A 14,772-nucleotide genomic window follows, 5' to 3' on the forward strand; every position below is an offset into this window, starting at 1 on the left:
AGACAGATAGAAGGATAGATAGATAGATAGATAGATAGATAGATAGATAGATAGACAGATAGATGGATAGATAGATAGATAGATAGACAGATAGATGGATAGATAGAGGGATGTTTAAATAGATAGATTATAGATACCGTAGAAAGGTAGATGGGTAGATAATAGATAGATAATTAGCACAGTAATCAGTATGTGATATTAGAGGGATCAGCAGGAGATAGATGTGACAGACACAGATATTAGAGATTGGCATATAGATAAAAACTGATAAAGATTGATTTGAGATATTATTATAGAAAGATATTATAGAGAATAAATAGGAGATAGATATTAGATATCATATAATTATATTTGTAATCATTATTTATAGTAAATACTACTAATAATAATAACAAGATAGAATTTGTGATATGTACACAACACATGAATAATATATAATACAAAATATGTAAAGAATAAATAAGATAACTCTATGCAGCTGCATTAGGTGTAGATGTGCAGATTACAGCGCTATACACAGCTAGATAATGATAATAGCATGAGTATTATTACTATTACTATATAGCTGCACACTTCTACCTTCTATTGTATGCTTGGCTGTGGACAGATGTACTCCACGCTCCCAGCACACACGCTGCTGTGTAGATTGTCAGCTCCTGTGCCCAGGACACTTGTCTCTACCTCTGATTTTATACTAAATACACAAATGAGTGATACAATCTGGATCCACCATCACCGGAATATTCCGGGTCATCGATTGCTAATCACGCTTTGATTGACAGCTGCCACTCAGCCAGTGACAGGCAGGCTGCACTGGGACCTTCTGCTGGGAGTTAACTATTTGCTGCCCGGGCGCAGACTGCGGCCTGTGGTAATGGGGGAGATTGTGTTTTGGTGCTGAACGCTGTTTGTTATTCTCAGTGTAGAGGAAACCCAGACCATGGGGGAACCATGAGCCCGAGACCAAGAGACCCTGACAGATGGGTGAGGACCGCCAGCTACCACCAAAACTGCCACAAACTGCCAGACAAAGGGGAACCCCAGAGAGGAAGGAAAAAGGATGGATAGAAGGATAGATAGAGGGATAGATAGAGGGATAGATAGACAGATAGATAGATAGATAGAGGGATAGATAGATAGAGGAATAGATAGATAGAGGGATAGAAGGATAGATAGATAGAGAGATAGAAAGAGGGATAGATAGACAGATAGATAGATAGATAGAGGGATAGATAGATAGAGGAATAGATAGATAGAGGGATAGATAGATAGATAGAGGGATAGATAGAGGGATAGATAGATAGATAGATAGATAAATAGAGGGATAGATAGAGGGATAGAGGGATAGATAGATAGAGGGATAGATAGATAGATAGATAGATAGATAGAGGGATAGATAGAGGGATAGATAGATAGAGAGATAGATAGAAGGATAGATAGATAGAGGGATAGATAGATAGATAGATAGATAGATAGAGGGATAGATAGATAAATAGAGATAGATATATAAATAATAATTACATAGCTTGAACACACATATATAGAGATATAGATAAATAGATACATGATAGAGATAGCCGGATATATATATATTGATGGATAGAGTGTGATATGATGGTGATATCGGATATTAGATGAATATGCCATGATTAGATACAGATATATATCTGTCAGGGATGATGCGAGCTCTTTGGATATATTCCGTGTATTCTTCCATTCTGAACTTTCCCTGTTGCCCCCGGCCGCAGCGTCTGAGCAGCTATTTTCCCCTGGAATCTCCCGCCCTCACCTGCACATTGTAGTGTCTCGCTGGTGTCAGCCCCTCCTCAGGTATCCATCTATGCCGGGAGCAGGGTCAGGTAAAGTTTCCTTCTTCAGGTCCAGAGGGGAAGAAGTTTTGTGTCCTCAGATCCCGGACGCACATATAGGACGGCCGCACGCATACACCCATGTGTATAGGAGTCCCATATATTTATATATATAGGGTGACACGGAGCACACCACATGAGGAAGAGGTGGCGGCGCTCATTGGCCGCGGCAGAGCCTTCCATCATACATATTAAACAGCTGGGATGGCAAGACATTGGCTGGCAGGATGGGAAAGCCCTGGGGATGGGAGAGGGAGGCGATGGAACGGCTCCTGTGACTTGGCTGAGGGGCAGAGGGAGAGGACCAGGACTGGCTGGGGGATGAGGACATCTGTTCGGCATGCATATTTCATAAAGAGAAGGAGGGAGAGGGATCCACAGGCCGGAGACAGTCAATCAGGGGAAAGTGACAGACGGGGTGAGCCGCCACATTACACCCACCTATAAAAGAGACGTACAACGCCACCGCTCTGTGGGGCACCATTCCCTCAACTTTCATTTCGGCCACTTTTTTCATATACCGCCCAATAATGAACTCCTCTTCCTCCCCCTTCTCATTGTAATATAATTATTATTACTTTACGGAGGACGTGAGTTATGCGGAAAATATCTTTTCTTTCTATTTCGGCTTTTTCTATTTTCTAATATTGCGCTTTCGCCCATTAGCTTTAATTATTTAAAACACTTGGAAATGCGTTGCGCCTTCATGTCAGGATGGCGTAGTTACGAAGCGGAGGGGAATGGGGGTCGTGAACGCCTGCGGCGCTGCAAGCAAGGTAAAGGGGGGCAGAAATAGGCAAGAGCGTGGCAGGCGAAGGGTTAAATGTGTTTCTTTCAAAAATGCGATAGAGCGATGCTCTGTAGATCTCTAAAGTAACTGGCGGTGTAATAATCTGCAGAATAAACTACTATGATATAGGTACAGAGGGCAGAGTGATGCTCTGTGGATCTCTAAAGTAACTGGCGATGTAATAATCTGCAGAATATATCACTATGTTATAGGTAGAGAGGTCAGAGCGATGCTCTGCAGATCCCTCAAGTAATCTGCGCTGTAATAATCTGCAGGATATATCACAACGTTACAGGTAGAGAGGAAAGAGCAATGCTCTGCATATCCCTCAAGTAATCTGCAGTGTAATAATCTGCAGAATATATCACTATGTTACAGGTAGAGAGGAAAGAGCAATGCTCTGCAGATCCCTCAAGTAATCTGCGGTGTAATAATCTGCAGGATATATCACTACGTTACAGGTAGAGAGGAAAGAGCAATGCTCTGCAGATCCCTCAAGTAATCTGCGGTGTAATAATCTGCAGGATATATCACTACGTTACAGGTAGAGAGGAAAGAGTAATGCTCTGCATATCCCTCAAGTAATCTGCGGTGTAATAATCTGCAGGATATATCACTACGTTACAGGTAGAGAGGAAAGAGCAATGCTCTACAGATCCCTCAAGTAATCTGCGGTGTAATAATCTGCAGGATATATCACTACGTTACAGGTAGAGAGGTCAGAGCGATGCTCTGCAGATCCCTCAAGTAATCTGCGGTGTAATAATCTGCAGGATATATCACTACGTTACAGGTAGAGAGGAAAGAGCAATGCTCTGCAGATCCCTCAAGTAATCTGCGGTGTAATAATCTGCAGGATATATCACTACGTTACAGGTAGAGAGGAAAGAGTAATGCTCTGCATATCCCTCAAGTAATCTGCGGTGTAATAATCTGCAGGATATATCACTACGTTACAGGTAGAGAGGAAAGAGCAATGCTCTACAGATCCCTCAAGTAATCTGCGGTGTAATAATCTGCAGGATATATCACTACGTTACAGGTAGAGAGGTCAGAGCGATGCTCTGCAGATCCCTCAAGTAATCTGCGGTGTAATAATCTGCAGGATATATCACTACGTTACAGGTAGAGAGGAAAGAGTAAAGCTCTGCAGATCTCTCAAGTAATCTGCGGTGTAATAATCTGCAGGATATATCACTACGTTACAGGTAGAGAGGAAAGAGCAATGCTCTGCAGATCCCTCAAGTAATCTGCGGTGTAATAATCTGCAGGATATATCACTACGTTACAGGTAGAGAGGAAAGAGCAATGCTCTGCAGATCCCTCAAGTAATCTGCGGTGTAATAATCTGCAGAATATATCACTACGTTACAGGTAGAGAGGAAAGAGCAATGCTCTGCATATCCCTCAAGTAATCTGCGGTGTAATAATCTGCAGAATATATCACTATGTTACAGGTAGAGAGGAAAGAGCAATGCTCTGCATATCCCTCAAGTAATCTGCGGTGTAATAATCTGCAGGATATATCACTATGTTACAGGTAGAGAGGAAAGAGCAATGCTCTGCATATCCCTCAAGTAATCTGCGGTGTAATAATCTGCAGGATATATCACTACGTTACAGGTAGAGAGGAAAGAGTAATGCTCTGCAGATCCCTCAAGTAATCTGCGGTGTAATAATCTGCAGGATATATCACTACGTTACAGGTAGAGAGGTCAGAGCGATGCTCTGCAGATCCCTCAAGTAATCTGCGGTGTAATAATCTGCAGAATATATCACTACGTTACAGGTAGAGAGGTCAGAGCGATGCTCTGCAGATCCCTCAAGTAATCTGCGGTGTAATAATCTGCAGAATATATCACTACGTTACAGGTAGAGAGGTCAGAGCGATGCTCTGCAGATCCCTAAAGTAATCTGCGGTGTAATAATCTGCAGGATATATCACTATGTTAAAGGTAGAGAGGAAAGAGTAATGCTCTGCATATCCCTCAAGTAATCTGCGCTGTAATAATCTGCAGAATATATCACTATGTTACAGGTAGAGAGGTCAGAGCAATGCTCTGTAGATCCCTCAAGTAATCTGCGGTGTAATAATCTGCAGAATATATCACTATGTTACAGGTAGAAAGGTCAGAGCAATGCTCTGCATATCCCTCAAGTAATTTGCGGTGTAATAATCTGCAGGATATATCACTACGTTACGGGTAGAGAGGAAAGAGTAATGCTCTGCAGATCCCTCAAGTAATCTGCGGTGTAATAAACTGCAGGATATATCACTACGTTACGGGTAGAGAGGTCAGAGCGATGCTCTGCAGATCCCTCAAGTAATCTGCGGTGTAATAATCTGCAGAATATATCACTACGTTACAGGTAGAGAGGTCAGAGCGATGCTCTGCAGATCCCTCAAGTAATCTGCGGTGTAATAATCTGCAGAATATATCACTACGTTATAGGTAGAGAGGAAAGAGTAATGCTCTGCAGATCTCTCAAGTAATAGGCAGTGTAATAATCTGCAGGATATGTAACTATGTATATTTCAGGAGCGGACCACAACAGTGGCAGACCGCGTGACTGTTATGGGGCCCATAATTTGGAAGAATCCGGTGCCCCTCCCCTTCCGCCATCCATCCATTCTCCCGCCATTTCCGTATGTGAGAATTCGGGAGGATTCATTTGGATCGATACTTGGAGGAGAGAAAATCCTGCAATTGAAGCTAAACCCCCTTAGATGCCGTAGGGAAAAAGACCATAGCATTTAAGGGGTTAGATTTTCCAATTTTGTAATGACAGGGAGACCTTCGCTATGTGACCCCTAGATTTCTCTGTACGCCCTTGGTCACAATGGAGAGGAGACAGAATGATGTTCAGTATTTTTAAAGCGATCGATAGAATAATGACACAGGAGGAAGAGGGGGAAGAGCGGTGTACTGCAGATCTGTAGGAGAACACAGAATTGGGTATGAAGGCTGCGATTTCCCTAGAGCGAGGTGGTGACGTCGGTGTATAATTCAGCAGGCGATCACTGGAGCGTCACCTCCTGTATAATAATACACCAAATTATTTATAATATGGGCCCGGCTGCTGCACCCTCCCGTTAATCGCCGACCAGAGTTCCCTATCATTTCCTATTACGGATAAATCCAATTATACAGTGCCTACAAGTAGTATTCAACCCCCTGCAGATTTAGCAGGTTTGATAAGATGCAAATAAGTTAGAGCCTGCAAACTTCAAACAAGAGCAGGATTTATTAACAGATGCATAAATCTTACAAACCAACAAGTTATGTTGCTCAGTTAAATTTTAATACATTTTCAACATAAAAGTGTGGGTCAATTATTATTCCACCCCTAGGTTTAATATTTTGTGGAATAACCCTTGTTTGCAATAACAGCTAATAATCGTCTTTTATAAGACCTGATCAGGCCGGCACAGGTCTCTGGAGTTATCTAGGCCCACTCCTCCATGCAGATCTTCTCCAAGTTATCTAGGTTCTTTGGTGTCTCATGTGGACTTTAATCTTGAGCTCCTTCCACAAGTTTTCAATTGGGTTAAGGTCAGAAGACTGACTAGGCCATTGCAACACCTTGATTTTTTCCCTCTTGAACCAGGCCTTGGTTTTCTTGGCTGTGTGCTTTGAGTCGTTGTCTTGTTGGAAGATTAAATGACGACCCATCTTAAGATCCTTGATGGAGGAGCGGAGGTTCTTGGCCAAAATCTCCAGGTAGGCCGTGCTATCCATCTTCCCATGGATGCGGACCAGATGGCCAGGCCCCTTGGCTGAGAAACAGCCCCACAGCATGATGCTGCCACCACCATGCTTGACTGTAGGGATGGTATTCTTGGGGTCGTATGCAGTGCCATCCAGTCTCCAAACGTCACGTGTGTGGTTGGCACCAAAGATCTCGATCTTGGTCTCATCAGACCAGAGAACCTTGAACCAGTCTGTCTCAGAGTCCTCCAAGTGATCATGAGCAAACTGTAGACGAGCCTTGACATGACGCTTTGAAAGTAAAGGTACCTTACGGGCTCGTCTGGAACGGAGACCATTGCGGTGGAGTACGTTACTTATGGTATTGACTGAAACCAATGTCCCCACTGCCATGAGATCTTCCCAGAGCTCCTTCCTTGTTGTCCTTGGGTTAGCCTTGACTCTTCAGACAAGCCTGGCCTCGGCACGGGTGGAAACTTTCAAAGGCTGTACAGGCCGTGGAAGGCTAACAGTAGTTCCATAAGCCTTCCAATTCCGGATGATGCTCCCAACAGTGGAGACAGGTAGGCCCAACTCCTTGGAAAGGGTTTTGTACCCCTTGCCAGCCTTGTGACCCTCCACGATCTTGTCTCTGATGACCTTGGAATGCTCCTTTGTCTTTCCCATGTTGACCAAGTATGAGTGCTGTTCACAAGTTTGGGGAGGGTCTTAATTAGTCAGAAAAGGCTGGAAAAAGAGATAATTAATCCAAACATGTGAAGCTCATTGTTCTTTGTGCCTGAAATACTTCTTAATACTTTAGGGGAACCAAACAGAATTCTGGTGGTTTGAGGGGTTGAATAATAAATGACCTTCTGAATAAACTTATCACAATTTAAAAAAAATAAATAAAAAAGAAATAACATTCTTTTTTGCTGCATTTCACACTTCCAGGCTGATCTACAGTCCAAATGTCACAATGCCAAGTTAATTCTGAATGTGTAAAGCTGCTAAATCTGCAGGGGGTTGAATACTACTTGTAGGCACTGTATGTAACATGTTGTGTAATTTTCTCTTGCAGGGACCCTTCCCCTCTGTTGATTCATTTCTTAATATATCTTTGTAACAGCCTTAGCTCCATTTTTTGGGGTTATACAAGTTCTGAATCCTCTGCAAATGCCCCCAATTTCATCAGCTCTAACTCCACCTTGTGTTTGACTAAAAAATGAGAGATCAGCTCACCGCCTACATAGTTGTTATCCAAGGTCTGATGTTGGCGAACGGAGTCACACGACGGGTCCGAAATCAAGTAACTCCAGTAATCTATTGGGTAGAGGACGACCAAAAAAGTCTTGAAAATATGACGTCAACTCAACCAGTAGCCAACCAAGGTCTTAGTAAATTGCCATGACTATATTAACCGTAAGCAAAGGAATTTAAAGACCCCCACACCCAAATCATCTGGGCCACCAACCTCGAAATTTGCCTCTTGTGGTTTAACACAGAGTATGGAGCAGGCTCAACTCTTGAGCCTTCATCATAAATCAAATGCCTCCATCTGCCATGCAGCTGACGCCTAGGGATTAAAGGGTAATAAATAGTGATGAGCGAGCACTGCCATGCTCGGGTGCTCGGAACTCGTTAAGAATAGTTGGATGATTGGATGGGCTAGACTCGAGCACTTAAGTATACTGGAAGATTTCCTAGAAAAATGCTTGAGTTCCTCACTGACTTCCATCATACTCAGATGCTCGAATCGTGGTCATCCGAGCATCAACTGCTAGCTATGAGTACCGAGCACCCAAGCATGGTAGTGCCCGCTCATCACTAGTTACGAGTACCGAGCACCCGAGCATGGTAGTGCCCGCTCATCACTAGTTACGAGTTCAGAGCACCTGAGCATGGTACTGCTCGCTTATCACTAGTTATGAGTACCGAGCACCCGAGCATGGTAGTGCCCACTCATCACTAGTTACGAGTACTGAGCACCTGAGCATGGTAGTGCCCACTCATCACTAGTTATGAGTACTGAGCACTCGAGCATGGTAGTGCTCACTCATCATTAGTTATGAGTACTGAGCACCCAAGCATGGTAGTGCTCGCTCATCACTAGTTACGAGTACAGAGCACCCAAGCATGGTAGTGCTCACTCATCATTAGTTACGAGTACTGAGCACCCAAGCATGGTAGTGCTCGCTCATCACTAGTTACGAGTACCAAGCACCCGAGCATGGTAGTGCCCGATCATCACTAGTTATGAGTACCAAGCACCCGAGCATGGCAGTGCCCGCTCATCACTAGTTATGAGTAGCGAGCACCCAAGCATGGTAGTGCTCAGTCATCACTAGTTACGAGTACCGAGCATTAGAGTGCTTTCTCAACACTAGTAATAACGATAATAAAACCACTCAAGGAAAAAGCTGTCATAGTTCATACTCACCAAAAATAATAGGAGGCAGATTTTGGTGTGGAATATTCTCAGATGTATGGGCATAGCTTTAAAATCTACATTATGGAGTCTTCGCCTCCTCACTTGAGGTGTGATTAATACCAAACGGGTATAACCAAATCTAATGGAGCTCATTTGCATGTAAATTGAAAATTTGTGATAGACATCCCAAGTTGAGCCAAAAGCCGACCATACACATCAGTTGGCAATTGGCATCTGATTGGCAGTGTAAATCGACCATGCCCAATCAACATCTTCCCTAATGATCAGTTGACTGATGCCCCCATACATATTAGACCATTGCCGAACCTGTTGATATCAAGATTAGTCTAATGAGTACGATGGGCTTAAGTTTTCGGCCATGGCCTATAGTCAGAATCAGTGTTGGATTTCTTTGACTATATGAGCATACCAGCAAAAGACCAGTGAAGTTGCTTCAAGGAGACCTTGGTAAACTCCCTTTATCCCACAGATTACTACTGTCCACCTGTCAGAAAGACCTCTGGTAGTGATGATGATAACCTGATATGTCTAGAGCTGCTGCTATCCGACTGGTAGGCAGTGGTAGTGTAGTCCAGGGCTTGCTCCTTCTATGTTTCATCAGGACTCTGCCTCCTCAACACAGGACTATGAAGTATATTTTGATGCCAGAGGAGGTTGACCTTCAGAAGCAAGTTATTGGTGTATTGGGTGGAGTCTGGGATGGTTGGGTGTAAGTTGACCTTGATGGATGGAAGGAACAAAGCCAACCCCCCCTTAGTGTGTCAACCACTGGTGGTTGGCCACTGGCCCCATTTTATTCTATATTTGGTCTGGGCACGTGATGGCAATACAGCTCTAAGGAGGCCCTGATCATAACCCCTTTGAAAGATCAACAAATAGAGTATCGTATATCCAATTACTACTTTACATAGTTATCATCTACCACAACTTGTTGCCATTCAGGACATTGGCACATTTCCATTACATCACCGTCCATTGGAGCTTCAAAAAAGATTACTTGGAAAGCTCAACATCTACACAACAACTCCAAAATCAATCTGTCATCAAAAATGTACCATGTCAAACAAATATCTAGCCAATGGAAATTCTTACAGAAATGTTTAGCGTAGGAGAACACCAGAAATTCTCCGACTCAAGAGCAAATCTGAGCCGCAAAGGACTCGAGGCTTCCTGAACCAGAAGAACGTTAATTCAGCCGTCTCATCACGACTTCAAGTTCATAGATCTACTTGATTATTATTTGAGTAATTAGCTTCCTGACAGAGAACTGCGTCTTGTGAGACACGGGGCTGAACATTTTCTCTTCTCCATTGATCTCTTAATACAATGGGTCATTTATTATAGAGCTGACAGATTGTCGTCTTCTCCAACCTGTTGTCTGAAAGGAGGGTCTTTTGTGCTCTCCTTGTTTTTCACAGCTGTTTTACCACCGGGTAAATCTCCATTAAACACTTACTTTTTTGTTAAGCCAAGATGAGATATGGCTGATGTAACTTTCTCTCTTTACCAATTTGCATTTTTTTAACAAGATTTTGAGATATTTTGGGATATTCAATAATAAATGATGGTTTTTGAAAATGTTATTTTTTTTTTGTTTTATCAACCTATTTAGAAAGTTATCTCCTTAAAGTATCATAAATAGCTTTTAATATACAGCATATATAACAATATCATTGGCACAGGTATCAAATTTGGAAACTGGTCTTTTAACCCCTTAGTGACGGAGCTAATTTTCACCTTAATGACCAGACCAAATTTTGCAATTCTGACCAGTGTCACTTTATGAGGTTATAACTCTAGAACGCTTCAACGGATCCCGGTGATTCTGAGATTGTTTTTTCGTCACATATTGGACTTCGTGTTAGTACCAAATTTAGGACAATATTTTTTGCGTTTATTTATGAAAAAAATTGAATATTGGCAAAAATTTTGAAAATTTTGCAATTTTCAACTTTTGAATTTTTATACCGTTAAACCAGAGATTTCTGTGACACAAAATAGTTAATAAATAACATTTCCCACTTATCTACTTTACATCAGACCAATTTTGGAAACAAAATTTTTTTTTGTTAGGAAGTTAGAGGGGTTCAAAGTTTATCAGCGATTTCTCATTTTTACATCAAAATTTACAAAACCATTTTTTTAGGGACCACATCACATTTGAAGTGACTTTGAGAGGCCTAGATGATAGAAAATACCCAAAAGTGACACCATTCTAAAAACTGCACCCCCCAAAGTACTCAAAACCACGTTCAAGAAGTTTATTAACCCTTCAGGTGCTTCACATGAACAAAAGCAATGTGGAATGAAAAAAAAGCAAAAATTAAATTTTACCTAAAAATGTTGCTCTAACCCAAATTTATTCACTTTTAGAAGAAATAACACAACAAAATGGACCCCAAAACTTGTTCCCCACTTTCTTATGAACGCGCCAATACCCCACATGTGATCAGAAACCTCTGTTTGGACAAATGGGAGGGCTCGGGACAGAAGGAGCAATATTTGAATTTTGGAAAGCAAATTTGGCTGAAATAGATTGCGGGCACCATGTTGCATTTACAGGTCCGCTAAGGTACCTAAACAGAAGAAATCCCTCACAAGTGACACCATTTTGGAAACTAGACCCCTCAAGGATTCTATCTAGGGGTATAGTGAGCATTTTAGATCCACAGGTACTTCACAGATTTTGTTAACGTTACGTTGTCATATTGAAAATTTTAATAATTTTCTCAAAAATGTTGCTTTAGCATCAATTTTCTCACTTTTTCAAGAGGTAATTCCAAAAATTTGACCTCAAGGTTTGTTAACCACTTTTTTATGAGCGCGGTGATACCTCACATGTGGTCTGAAACCTTTGTTTGGACAAATGGGAGGGCTTGGAACGAAAGGGGCAATATTTGAATTTTGGAAAGGAAATTTGGCTGAAAAAGATTGCGGGCACCATGTCACATTTGGAGGACCCCTAAGGTACCTAAACAGCAGAAACCCCGCACAAGTGACCCCATTTTGGAAACTAGGCCCCTCAAGGAATTTATCTAGATGTTTGGTGAGTACCCTGAACCCCCAGGTGCTTCACAGAATTTTATAACGTTGAGCCATGAAAAAAAAAAAAATAAAATTTTACCACAAAATTGTTATTTCAACCAGGTAGCTTTTTTTTTTACAAGAGTAAAAGGAAAATATTCAGCATAACATTTATTGTGCAATTTCTCCTGAGTTTGGCGATACCTTATATGTGGTGGAAATCAACTGTTTGGGTGCACAGCAGGGCTCGGAAGGGAAGGAGTGCAATTTGACTGCAAAATTGGCTGGAATCAATAGCGGACGCCAGGTTGCATTTGGAGAGCCCCTGAGGTGCCTAAACAGTGGCTGTCCCCCACAAGTGACTCCATTCTGGAAACAAGACACCTCAAGGCTTTTATCTAGGTGTATAGTGAGCAGTTTGAATCCACGAATACTTCACAGATTTTGATAAGCTTAGGTTGCCATATTGAAAATTTTCATTTTTTTCACAAAAATGTTGCCTCAGCATCAAATTTCTCACTTTTTCAAGAGACAACAACAAACCGTGGACCCAACAGGTTGTTATCCAATGTCTTATGAGCACAGGGATACCCCACATGTGGCCAAAAACCTCTGGATAAATGGGAGGGCTTGGAATGGAAGGAGTACCATTTGAATTCTGGAAAAGTTGAGATAAATTGCGGGCACCATGTCACATTTGCAGGGCCCCTTGGGTACCTATACATTCGAAACCCCCCACAAGTGACTCCATTTTGGAAACTGGATTTTATTCAGGAGTATAGTAGCATTTTGAATCCACAGGTACTTCACAAAAATGTTGCTGTAGCAACAAATGTCTCACTTTTAGGCTATGTGGCCATGATCCAGCGACACGGCGTCTAGTACACAGTGTCAGCCTCCTGCAGAGATGTGAGTGTTGTCCACGGGAGAACGCAGCTGCCCATGCCCACGATTTGGGTTCAGGCCGCTGTGGAGCTCTATGCTACCTGCAGAGAACACTCATCTCCGCAGCATAAATTGACATGCTGAGGCTCGGGAAGCTGCGCCACAGGTCGGTTTATGCTGCGGAGAAGAGAAGTACATTGGGCAAGCACATTGGGCATGGGATTTCTAAAAATCCTTCCACTGTGCTTCTACTGCACAATGCAGCGTTATGGACGCAGGGAAAACACTCTGCGCCCAAAACGCTGCAAATCCCGATTGTGGGCGCACAGCCTAAAATGCTACAATGGATGAATGGATAGATGTCAAACAAATATAACGTCCCACCCCCTGCATATTCTAAGCTGGCGCCCTTTAGTGCCTTTCATGTGGCACTAAAGGGTGCCTAGCCTTGTATTTAGCCCCCCAAAAAATTAATTAAAATAAACGACGTGGGGTCCCCCCTATTTTTGATAGCCAGCTAGGGTAAAGCAGACAGCTGTAGCCTGCAAACCACAGCTGACAGCTTCACCTTGGCTGGTGATCAATTTGGAGGGCTCCCCAGGCGTTTTTTTAAAAAAAAAAAAACGTGGGGTCCCCCCAAATTAGATCACCAGCCAAGGTGAAGCAGACAGCTGGGGTCTGGTATTCTCAGGGTGGGAAGAGCCATGGTTATTGGACTCTTCCCAGCCTAAAAATAGCAGGCCGCAGCCGCCCCAGAAGTGGCGCATCCATTAGATGCGCCAATCCTGGCGCTTCGCTCCAGCTCATCCCGCGCCCTGGTGCGGTGGCAGACGGGGTAATATATGGGGTTGATACCAGCTGTAATGTCACCTGGCATCAAGCCCTAGGGTTAGTGATGTCACGGCATCTGAACAGATACCCGACATCACTAACCCAGTCAAGAAATAGAAAAAAATAAAGACAAAAAAAAAATTTATTTGAAAAAAAACTCCCCGAAACATTCCTCTTTTACCAATTTATTGTAAATAAATAAATTTCGGTCGCTGTAATCCATTTTTGAGGTCCCACGCCGTCTCTGGATCTTCTAGAATATGGGGGGCACGTTCAGGGAACGTATCCCCCATTTTCTGGAAGAGCAAGCTCTCCATGAGCAGTGTGGGTGCAGTAATCTGAGAATACTGCACTCACACTGCCCCGGTCCAACCTAGGGCAGAGTGACCTGCAGTAACCTCATTCCAGAATATGAGGGGCACGCTCACAGAACGTACCCCCCATTTTCTGGAACAGCAGCCTCTCCATGTGAGGAGTGTGGCTGCAGATCACTGCACTCACCCTCCCCCGGTCCACAGTGGAGCCTGTGCATCAGCGACGTCAGCAGGATCCCTGCTTGCAGGGATCCAGCTGACAGCCGCTGTCTGCGCATGCGCCGCCAGCATTCAAGAGAAGGAGGCGGCGTGATCGCGGGGCCGGAGCACCAGCAGACAGGTAACGTATGACCGGGGGCTGGGGGGGGGTGACGGAGGGTGACGGGGGGACCTGGGGACAACTTTCTGCCGCATGTGACGTGTCACATGCGGCAGAAAGAGTAGGATGAATGCGGCCGCCATTTTCCACGCTCCGGAGGGGGGAGGGGGGGAGGGGGGAGGCGGCTCTGGAGAACCGGAGGGGGCTCCGGGGACCAGAGATCTCCGGTGTACCGGAGGAGGGGTCAGGGGGAGGACATTTCCCTCCGATCTGAAATGTTTGATCATTTCAGATCGGAGGGAAATGAATACAGAGCCGGCGGCGGCAGTTTTCAGCGCGCGTCGGCGCCATCTTGGATTTTCCGGAGGGGGGGTAGGGGTGGTGGGGGGACTCTCCGGTACCGGGGGCTTTGGGGGCACTAGAGGATTATATTTATTTCTCATCTGACATGTTTGATCACGTCAGATGAGAAATAAATCAATTTTACCGGCCATTTTTTTTTTTTTAATGTTGTCGCCGGTATACGGTGTATACCGGCGATCGCATTAACGGGGTCCAAAAAAAACACCCCGATTCATAATCTTGGGGGTCTCAGCTACC

The 14,772-nt window shown here is 43.6% G+C and overlaps 1 protein-coding gene across 2 annotated transcripts in view; it reads right to left on the reverse strand.

Annotated features, from left to right (window-relative positions):
• NHLH1 (nescient helix-loop-helix 1) overlaps nucleotides 1-14,772 on the reverse strand; it is a 70,860-nt gene that overhangs the window by 14,111 nt on the left and 41,977 nt on the right. The window contains exon 1 of one of the 2 annotated variants that reach the window (XM_075330056.1): nucleotides 1,790-2,014. The exons of the other annotated variant lie outside the window; for it this stretch is intronic. The gene's annotated coding sequence lies outside the window, so the exon portion shown is untranslated. Of the gene's footprint in view, nucleotides 1-1,789; nucleotides 2,015-14,772 lie in introns of those variants that run through there. 2 annotated transcript variants of the gene reach the window in all.

The sequence above is a fragment of the Anomaloglossus baeobatrachus genome, chromosome 12, assembly GCF_048569485.1.
Source record: "Anomaloglossus baeobatrachus isolate aAnoBae1 chromosome 12, aAnoBae1.hap1, whole genome shotgun sequence".
NCBI lineage: Eukaryota > Metazoa > Chordata > Amphibia > Anura > Aromobatidae > Anomaloglossus > Anomaloglossus baeobatrachus.